At 33.7% G+C, this 11,624-nt stretch overlaps 1 long non-coding RNA gene across 1 annotated transcript; it reads right to left on the bottom strand.

Moving 5' to 3' along the window:
* Nucleotides 1–501: 501 nt before the first annotated feature.
* Nucleotides 502–5,225, bottom strand: LOC122406005 (uncharacterized). The gene is made up of 8 exons (XR_006259860.1): nt 4,882–5,225; nt 4,617–4,786; nt 4,005–4,079; nt 3,510–3,876; nt 3,305–3,358; nt 3,117–3,234; nt 2,939–3,025; nt 502–2,520 (listed from the first exon to the last, which is right to left on the bottom strand). It is a non-coding gene; the product is annotated as an uncharacterized lncRNA (long non-coding RNA).
* Between the last annotated feature and the right edge of the window lie 6,399 nt (nt 5,226–11,624).

The following is an 11,624-nucleotide window of genomic DNA, read 5'->3' as shown; positions in this document are numbered from 1 at the left end:
GGAATAATTTTAGATTAACGCCGATAATCTGCGTCATCTTCGATAAATTCGTATAACAAGAAGAAAAACATAACATTAATAAACAAATTCACAAAAGTTTGACTTTGTGAAAAAAAAACAAAAAAACAGAAAAATTAACAGGTAATAAATAAAAAAAGATAATAAAAGAGTAATTATTATAATAACAATAATATATTCAACATTCAACTAACAATAAATTCGCTGCGCAAGAAGCGCACGACATACTTCAACATCAAAGACGACGTGCCACGTCGTCGCTTCGGCATAGCAGCCCATAAAGAATTCCCTGAAAATTAGAAAAATCACAAGACAAATGAATACAAAAAAGGGAAAACGAAAAGATAAATTTTAGTGGATCAAAGAATAATAATTATAATAACAATAAATAAAAGAAGAGCGACTTGAAGAGCAAGACAAGGAAGTTCACTACCATCTTCCGAAAGAAACACACGTCATTATATTATCTTTTCTGTTCGAAGGTTGAAAAAAGATAAAAGATTTATTAATATTATTTCTTCGTGTCCAATTTTTATCCTGACATTTTTCTTACAAATATATATATATATATTAAAATACATTCATATACTCGCGTATATGATTATTATACTCATACACTATGATTATTTATACTCATATAACAAGTATAATATACACACATATACACATTAGGGTGGTCCTTATTTAAGATTGAAATTTTTTTTTTCAAATTCCCCCCCTGGTTCGATTCTAAAAAGACACCACGAAAAAGCTGGAGTTAGTGGGATGATGGGAAATGGTACCGGCAAGTTCGAATCGATTGAAAAAAAAGCATTTTATATAAAAGTGATGTTTTTCTGCTGAGGCCGGTTATTTATCATTTTATTCCAATCTTTCTTCCTTTTGTAATCTCTGCGTGTTTTACTATTATAGTCTCGGCGGCATAGAGTCCAACTATCACACTTCCCTGGGAAAGCCGACGCCGTTCCGAATATCATGTCTCGTGGAACAGCGTCCAGCTAACACGATATTTTTCCTGATATCTTTTAAGTTTTTTCGGCATAGCCCAAGCCACCTTAACTACAAATTCTATCCTCAAATATTAATCTTCTTAAATAATCATTATTCTTTAATAACTTTCATATAAAATGCTGATATAAATCATCCGATGGTTCAGGAATTGCATCTTATTGCGAATTATTCATCAAAATTCTTTCGGCGTTGCGTTCGACTTTCTTTTGACAAACAAATTCTCAAAACAGTTCTTTTATTCCGTGTCTCTCAGCATAGCGCCTGACTATCACGTTATAAAAAAAATCCTCAGATGTAAAAATTCGCATCAAAACACCGACAAACTGACATAAGCCCACGAAACAAGACTACTTCGTTTCATCGGCCCTCAAAAAAGGCTGTTCTTGAGTAATGGATCCCGAAAACGACAGATATATAAATTCAGTAATAGCATGCAAATAGAACCGTTTACCTCTAGGTCATGAAGAAAATATCAGAGGAAGTAATGATCTAGAAATTTTTAAATATATAATTCTCTCGACGAATAGAAAAACGATAGAAAAGTTGTTTATTATCGAAATTCAGGAGCAAAGAATAAAAAATCATGTGATGATTTATTCCTGGGTATACGGGAAAATATTGTAGTTCGAATTGTCAACGACTATATGTTAAATAAATACTTGAATGGTTGTTCTTAATGACGATTGACAAGGGTTTCGAGTACACTTGGATGGCTCGACGTGATTTATACATAGAAAAAGAATAGGAGCCAAAGATAAAGCAAACACAAATTTGACTGAAGTAGAAACAACGACCGGGCTTGCCGGCACCCTTTCCCATCATCCCACTGACCACAGCTTTGTTGTGGTATCTTTTTTAGTGATTTAGAATCGAACCAGGGGGGGAATTTGAGAAAAAAATTTCAACCTCAAATAAGGACCACCCTAATACACATATATATGAGGTGCTTTTCAATTACGGCTGTGTCGGACACAGAGCGTATACAAGCCCCCATTTTGTGTTCAACACTGTGTGACACAGTGTTGAATTCTGTATCTAACTCAGCTCCACTCAGCTCTAATTGAAAAGCTCCAATATATGAGGGATTCTCTGTCACACCGGCCACTTTTTTTTCGACCATCTCAGATCTACTTCATAACTGATTATATCAAAGTACTACTAAAAGGCACTCGATGTGAATTTTTTCTAAAATTCATAATTTTAGAAAATACCGTTTTTTCTCAAATGAATATATCTCGGAAACTTGAAGTAACTGAAAAAAAATGTATTTACATAAAAGTTGTAGTTTCGTGTTAGCTTTCGAGCGGACGACTCGAAAGGATCCTCCTTCTTGGACTCTTCTATCTTCAAGCTCCTTTTCAACCTTTCCGATCCTCGTCCTCCTTGGAACTCGAACCATTATCGGAACTGCCTGCATCCGATTCAAAACTTCGATGTAGATTTCGAAGATTTCGATTTAGAGAGTGTGTCAAGGATTACGGCGTTCCTACTCTTAGCAAGACAACAAAAGAAAAACGTTATTTATAAATTCCAGAGTTTTAAAATATTTTTTGAGAAAATTAAACATTTGTTTATTACTTTATTCGAAAAAAATGGATTGATAGTATGATTTATTTAAATTTCCGTAATAAAATTATTTCAAGGTTTAAGTATTTTTAAATTTCTATTTTTCATCAAATTTTGACTCTATGCTGCGTTGTGTTTCCTTGCTCTTTATCGATGAAGAGATTGTAACTACGATCGCAAATAAAATACAATTATCTTACGGCAATTTTTGTTTGTGATTTTTTAGCGAAAACACATCTCAGAAAACGTTTTTTTCTAATCTCACAAAACTCTATAAGCGATTTACAAATGGATGGAATAAATTAAAATTTTAGAAGCCAAAATTCAAGGGCCAAGTTCTTACCAATTGTTTCAGCATTCCTTTAAGTAAGGGAAAAATTTTTTTAGTGTAGCGATTTTGTAGAGATTGAGGCGTATGATAAGGCAGTATCTGGAAAAAACAAAAAAAGCAACTTTTGAATTTTAATCCAATGAAGAACTCAATAAATTTGTTCGTCGTTTGCATCAATTGGACTACTTACTTTCTTCTGATAAAAATCTCCCCATACAGCCAATCCCTTTGCGTAAGGGAATTGATCTGTTGTGAGCAGATATTTGATCATAGCGCAATCACCTTGATGGGTGAACGGCTTACGTGTCCTGTGATCAAAATTTCATAGGTCATGGCAATGTTCAATGCTCGCTAGTCAAGTGAGTTTTTAATACTTACGGTACTTCCCTCTCTCCTAGACGATTTTTCCTCCATATTTTAACACGTTCTGTGCTGAAATATAAATCCAATATTATTAGGTTATTTAATAACCATGAAAAAAATTATCACATACCCGTCTAACGATACTTTTTTCAAATGCACTTATCTTCGAAATGCATACAGCAATTTCCCTGCAAGAAGTGAATAGAAAATATCTATGTACCTGGTCCCCGGTGATTGTTTAGAACGGCTGACAACTTCGACATCCTCGTTGTCCAAAATATCCCTTGACTGATGGGATGACGCCTCGCACAGGGAAGATGACACGATGTTGCCATCAAGCAACAAGGCCCCCGCTTGAGGCGTCAAGTTTTCATCGAATGGAGAAAATATCGAGCCTCTATTGTTGACTGAGCGAAGAGGAGCTGTTCTAATTATTTTAGGGATGGCCCCTAAACTTGCCAGGGCTACATTTTTTTCCTCCAGAGGAACAAGGAATTACTCCCGTTCTTAGAGCAGCACCGGATGAATCATCTGCAGCAGTAGCAGATTCTTCATCCTTCGCCGCTGCTAAAAGGAGTTGTTTAAAACTGAAAGTATTGAAAAATCAACGTTAAGTATACACGATGAAAACATACAAGACAAAATACATGGAGAAGCAATGTGCGATAATGTGCGATATTATCGCACAGTTTCTCCTGCTTCGAGTATAATTTACCTCTCGAAAATGTCTGCGGTCCCGTACAGAAAGCATAAGACGGTTAACTCGTCCTCTGAAGTTCGTGGACCAAATCTGTTGAAATAATAAACGGTAGTTACTGCAAATTTCAGGGCATATAGAATTTTCATGAACAAAGTGGAAAAAAATGGAAGATAGATCGCGTGCGCTCTCTCAACTCCACCCTCCACGTGTTTGAACGTCCAAGAAAACGTGGATGGAAACAAAAAACAACAGCATTATAAAAAAGCAGAGGGATTGGAGCAGTACACCCCATGATACTAGGAAAAAAACTTGCAAATTTTAGCTTTTTTTTAAAAGAAATAACGAGAAAAGGGAGAAATCTAGTTGGGGTCGTTTTACAATCGTATCAAGAAGCGAACAAATTAGTAGACTCGCAGGAATCCTTTTTATTCAACTCTCAACGCCCATATCGCAATTTTTAAATTAGCACATTAAATGTACATTATTTTAGTGAGTAGTAAATTTATTTTTGCCACTGTGCTCTGCTAGTTTTACAGATGTATGGGATTTTTGGGACTCTGGTTGTTTTTTTAAGTAGCTAATTTTTGAACTACTTTGAAAATGCTAGTCTATAAAATTCATAAATACCTGAAATCGTGTAAATCCAAAACCGTTTCAGCAGCATAACGATATTTTATGAACTTTACATAAAAAAATGTGACTGGTATATTGTCTAAATTTTTTTCTTCATAGTACTTTCTGTTAGTAAACTGGATGTTGTTTTTGTTGGAGTCATAGGTAACTTCTTCTCCAGAGAACTGAAAAACAAGCAAAATCAAAATGATAAATACATCTGGCGAAGAACCCAGTATCTACCAAAACAAACATATATCTGGATAACAAAAAAAATTACTCTTATAACTGATTCCATAACGGCACAATCCTTTTTGTTTAGCCCCACCAGACAGAAAATAATGGGTTCCTCATTATTTTTGTTTTTTGAACAGTGACTCCATTTTCCTGTAAACATTTTCAACAGCAGTGAGAGACGAAATTAAATGAAATGGTCATGTTTATAAACAGCTTTTTCTGAAAGAAAGCCGGAAAACTGGGAAATTCGAAAATTCACAGCTCACTAATCAGCTAAAATCCAAAAAATTAAGAAATGTTTTCCCCCGATCGGATACAAACACGTTTCATTCGATTCTGAATCGAATGACATATACGTGTAATAGGGTGATTCGTTTTGAGCGAACATTTTTTTTTCTTTACTCCCGCAGCAGAATATCATTCTTTACGCTGAAAAAAGACCCTGTCCAAAGGGGAGCTCTGAATTTTTATTCCGAGTACTTTTTTTTCTATTTTGAAGATTTCCCATTAATAATACCCGTAAATTTCGATTTTTTTTTCTTCAATTTTTATATGTGGATGAGTGAATGAGTTAAACGAGAATATTGTTTAGGGCGAGACCCTTAGAGGGGTGGTGTCGAGTGTGATTGTTTTGTAGTATGAGATATGAGTGGCACGCTCGAGTGATGAATGGTAGTTTTGTATTTCGGCTATGCTGGCAACACAAAATTAGGGGGATAATGTGATATGTCGAATGTATCTATTCAAATGTACACCGCGTTGCGAGGATCCATTCGCGGATTGAGAGGGGAATACCGGATATTGGAAACCAGTTCTCCAATATCCGGATTTCAGTAAACCACTCATTCTTGCAATGGATGCTTCAGATGCTGGACTCGGTGCCGTCCTGAGTAAAATGACTGATGGAAACGAACGTCCAATAGCTTACGCATCACGTACATTGAATCCTGCTGAAAAGAATTATCACAGTAACGATAAAGAATGCCTTGCAGCAACCTGGGCGATAGGATATTTTCGACCATATCATTATGGTTAAACCTTCACCCTAGTTACTGACAATCAAGTCGACGAGCACGTTGGAGAGCCAAAATGGGAGATTATGATATCACCTGGACAGTAGTCTCAGTGAAACCCTATGTGACACTCATGTAGTTCAAAACACGAATGCACGATGATTTATAAGAAGTTGTTCGATCTGTTCTCTCGAAATTTGCTTCAAATGAGCAATTCATTACTAAAGGTTATAAAAAAAAACCATTTCAAACGCAATGAATAAAAAAATGAATCTGTTAAATCATGGTAATGCGTGAAAAACGTTTGGTTCAAAGGAACAAAACGTGGTCAAATAAATGCAAAAGTGACGAGTACATCGGATGACGAGTGAAAAAAATTCAAAACATAATGGTATGTAAAAAAAATTACGAAACCAACTGTAAATAATTTCAACAAAACAATTAAGAAAAGCTTTCACAAATCATGAAAAAATATTATATTAAAAAAAATACAAATCTGTAATTATATTGTAAAGGAAAAAAAAAATTCAAATAGGACGTGAGAAATTCATTCTTACGGGAAGCACCCGGAACTTGAGAAAGTTCAAGTGAATCAAAAAAGTTACCATCTGAGTTATGTGCAGCACTACAATTTATGGCATCAATCGGAGGATAAGTATTTTATTAGTATATAATACATAATTTTTCACAATATGAAATTGTTCTGAGAAACGTTCAAATCCAAAAAAAAATCGCATCGAAGGTAAAAGTCATTTGTTACTCTATGGTGGCAGAGACTTACTTAGAAGAAAATCGATTCTTCTCAGACTTTCAGGATCCCCTGGTATTCACAATATTCGACGTCGATTTCGTATCGGTACAAATTATGTTTAAATATGTGCTAAAAGTACTTGTCCGGCCCATCACTTTTCATTCAAATTGCTCATTCAAATAAAAATCAGGGCTCTTCTAGATCTGATGGATCACATCTATGCGTACAGAGGGAAACAGAGGGAATTAAAAAAATTACCTCCAAGAGATTTTAACTTAATTGCATTCATTATAAAAAAATGCAAACAAATTTTTCTGTAATATCCAAGAGATATTATTGCGTATTTATGAAAAAGTATCCCTCGCACGATAAGCATTGTCCAGCTTCCAACTCCGCAGTTTATATTGAAATGACGGCAATTTTTACTACACGTTTTCTTCTTCAAACGAATTTTATTCGTTATAGCAACTAATCTATTCTATTACTGAAGATATTCAGCTGATAATAAATGGCAATTCAATAAATTTTCGAGCAGATTCGTCTGTACAATTTCGTTTTTTTATGGTCACGTACACAATTGCACTTTGTTGAAATCAACATTAAAAAATGAGTGCGACACGGGCATTTCTTGAAATTCGATGAAAAGTGATTCCCTAGTGTATTACTATATACCCTTTCTTAAAAAAAAATTTTCCATATATCGGAATGTAAAGCCTCTATCCGTTGCAATGGTTTTGTTTACTCGATGCCATGAATTGTTGCGAAGAGATAGTTGCCGCCGAGCATATGTGGAATGATGTCCAAATTCAAGTGGGCGTGTAGCAGCGTTAATGCTAGTTCCATAAAAATAACGCAGAAATTAACGTCTAGTTTGATTTTTATTTGAATGAGCAATTTGAATGAAAAGTGATGGGCCGGACAAGTACTTTTAGCACATATTTAAACATAATTTGTACCGATACGAAATCGACGTCGAATATTGTGAATACCAGGGGATCCTGAAAGTCTGAGAAGAATCGATTTTCTTCTAAGTAAGTCTCTGCCACCATAGAGTAACAAATGACTTTTACCTTCGATGCGATTTTTTTTTGGATTTGAACGTTTCTCAGAACAATTTCATATTGTGAAAAATTATGTATTATATACTAATAAAATACTTATCCTCCGATTGATGCCATAAATTGTAGTGCTGCACATAACTCAGATGGTAACTTTTTTGATTCACTTGAACTTTCTCAAGTTCCGGGTGCTTCCCGTAAGAATGAATTTCTCACGTCCTATTTGAATTTTTTTTTTCCTTTACAATATAATTACAGATTTGTATTTTTTTTAATATAATATTTTTTCATGATTTGTGAAAGCTTTTCTTAATTGTTTTGTTGAAATTATTTACAGTTGGTTTCGTAATTTTTTTTACATACCATTATGTTTTGAATTTTTTTCACTCGTCATCCGATGTACTCGTCACTTTTGCATTTATTTGACCACGTTTTGTTCCTTTGAACCAAACGTTTTTCACGCATTACCATGATTTAACAGATTCATTTTTTTATTCATTGCGTTTGAAATGGTTTTTTTTTATAACCTTTAGTAATGAATTGCTCATTTGAAGCAAATTTCGAGAGAACAGATCGAACAACTTCTTATAAATCATCGTGCATTCGTGTTTTGAACTACATGAGTGTCACATAGGGTTTCACTGAGACTACTGTCCAGGTGACATCAAACATAAATGTACTTGTCTCCAATTTTTTAACAGCATTCGTGCTGTTACTTATGGTTTGATTTGACTACTTTTTGTGCACTGTGAACTTGAAAAAATTTTACAGGATATTGGAAAATCAAATTCTTCATGTTAGGGCACAATATAGATGACATTCTGTTATTGTTAATTCATTTTTTGTTCGTACCAAGAAATGCACACTACATGTATGAGTAACATATATGTAGGGTTTATTCACTGAGACTACCGTTCAGATGTAATGATCATATTATCACCCATCAGAGTGTACTTGCGAAAAGACATTTATTGAAAAATTTTTTAATTAAAATTATTCCCTGTCTCATTGAAAGAGATATCAAAAAAAAGGAAACAAAAATTTTTTAATCAAATTACGGCTAATTTATTTAAAAACTCAAAAAATTAAAACGAATAATAAATTTCAATGTCGTTAAATAACGACAGGATTTCAATGACTAAGGTACTCGAATCTTTTTTCAAGATAACGCGATATTGATCGATTGGAATAATTAAATCCAACATAGGGGGTCACCCCGCATGGCGGCCGAATTTTGTAGGGTTTTTTCGCAATTTTCTTGCGGCAAAGAAAAAAAACATAGACTTTTGAAATTTAAAGGGTTTATTCAATGGTATTTCAACTCGATGGTAGAATTTTTTAACTCTGATATCTCTGGTAGATTCGGTGTAAAGCTACTCCACAGGAACCTATATGTTTCTTCATAGTCTCCACGATTCCAGGGGATCGGTTTATCTGAAATCAAAAAACCAAGGAGCGTTTGGATTAGTAAAGCAGTGGTTATCACCTGAATTAAAATTATACAGAAATATTAAACATTGAAGGATTTTTCCGTTTAGAAAAACCTTATTTCAATTTTTCAAAATGTTGCATAGCTCAATAATCCTTCAATTTCGATATTTCTGTATGATTTTAGTTCAGGCAATAGCCCACTGCTTTACAAATCAAAACGCTCCTCGGTTTTTTGATCGCAGATAAACGGGACCCCCGGGAATCGTGGACACCATGGAGAAGCATATGGGATCCTGTGAATTCATTTTACACGGAATTAACTCGAGACATCAGAGTTAAAAAATTCTATCATAAAGTTGAAATACCAATGAATAAATTCTTTAAATTTTAAGTCTGTGTTTTTTTCTCGTCGCAAAAAATAGAGGAAACCCCAAAAAATGCGGTTGCCATGGGGGGTGACCCCCTCAAGCCGAATCAGTTTTTTTGAAAATAAAAATCGTTTTATTATGCATGCAAGTTGTTTTAGGTATTTTAATACCCACTAGGGTGGTAGTTATTTGGGATCAAATTTATTTTACCCTTTTCGCCCCCTGAATTGGTTCGAAATACATAAAAAGTAATGCTGTAATTTTGTCAGATTTGTAGAACAATGCTGAACCCTCGACCATGGGGGTTGAAGTTTTCTGTTCATAATACATGGAATTTTTCTGCGTTTGTGGTCACGATTATACTGTGGGCCTCAATACATTTAGAAAATCTTGAAATTTCCATAAATTGTTTTACAAGCATGTTGCTACACGAAAAAAATTTTCAAAACTCCTACCCTTAAAATGTTGTATAGCATCACTATAAGAACCCATTAATGCGCAAAACGACAGTTTTGGACACACAATTTCAAGTACGCAGTTTTAACTAAAGAACAAAATCTGATATAGGGGGTTTTTGAGAGTGCTCTTTCAGAGTCTTGCATTTATTTTGTAAAATTAAATTAAAATCTTCATTATTTATTCGTTTTTAATTGAAAAGTCAAGATTTTCTAACATTTTTTTTTCAAAGCGATTTCCCTTACTGTTGCTGCTCTCAAATAACCATATTATCGCCAGCAAAGATGTTCTTAAGGTCTGACGAGTCCAGAACACTGGTTATAAACACTTTTTTCTTACTCAGTTTTTGCATAATGGCGCCTTTTGCAAAACAACATGATGAAAATCTGTATGATTTTTTTTCTCGAAAGTCTTGACATAACAAAGAAATGTTCCAGAACAAAAAGTATTGAGAATCTTCTAAAGAATACGTGTGATTTTTTTCAAAAATTTTCTAGCTATTTTTGTATTTTTCAATTTCGATAAATTTTAAAAATATTTAAAAGCTTTGAAAAGATTCACATTCTTTGGATGATTCTAAACAATTTTTGTTATATAATTTTTTTTTTTTAAGTTGAAACTTTTTAAGAAGAAAATTATGAACCTATTTATTATTCGATGGGAAATAATTTTTTTTTCAAAAAGTTTCAACTTTACAAAAAAATTATATAATAAAAATTGTTTAGAATCATCCGAAGAATGCGTGTGAATCTTTTCAGAACTTCAAAAATTTTACAAAATTAATCGAAATTGAAAAATACAAAACTAGCTAGAAAATTTTTGAAAAAAATCAGGCGTATTCTTTAGATGATTCTCAACACTTTTTGTTCTGTTACATTTCTTTGTTAAGTTGAGTCTTTCGAGAAAAAAAATCACGCATGCTGTTTTGCAAAAACCGCCATCTTGGAAAAACTGAATGAGAAAAAAGTATTTATACATACTTTTATAATACTGGTTATAACCAATGTTCCGGAAAGGTCAGACATTGAAAACACTTTTGCTGGCCTTAATATGGTTATTTGAGTGCAGCAACAGTAACGGAAATCGATTTGAGGGAAAAAAACGTTCAAAATTTTTGACTTTCCAATCCAAAACGCAAAAATAATGAAGATTTTGATTTAATTTTAAAAAATAAACGCCAGGTTCTGAAAGAGCACCCTCAAAAACCCCCTATATCAGATTTTGGAGAATTTTTCTTTTGTTTTTCAGTCAAAACTGCGTACTTGAAATTGTGTGTCCAAAAATATCGTTTTGCGCATTAATGGGTTAGTATGATGATGCTATACAACATTTTAAGGATAGGAGCTTTGAAAATTTTTTCCGTGTAGCAACATGCTTGTAAAATAATTTCTGAAAATTTCAAGATTTTCCAAACGTATTGAGGCCCACAGTAAAATCGTGACCACAGACGCAGAAAAATTCCATGTATTTTAAACGGAAAACTTCAACCCGCATGGTCGAGGGTTAAGCATTGTTTTAAAAGACCCCAAATAACGACCACCCTAATACACACATACACACACGCGGACATATTTTATTTCGAACTTAAATTTTACTTTGTTGGAATTGAAGTGAAAACTCTCCGTGATTATCAATTTAGTCTTTTTGATGAAAAAATTTCCACCAATGCAAAATGAAAAAAATACTGATTGCCTCAGTTTCGATTTGCC

This window comes from Venturia canescens, chromosome 2, assembly GCF_019457755.1.
Source record: "Venturia canescens isolate UGA chromosome 2, ASM1945775v1, whole genome shotgun sequence".
NCBI lineage: Eukaryota > Metazoa > Arthropoda > Insecta > Hymenoptera > Ichneumonidae > Venturia > Venturia canescens.
Note: the sequence above shows the minus strand (reverse complement) of the source record. Positions and strands in the feature narration are given on the sequence as shown.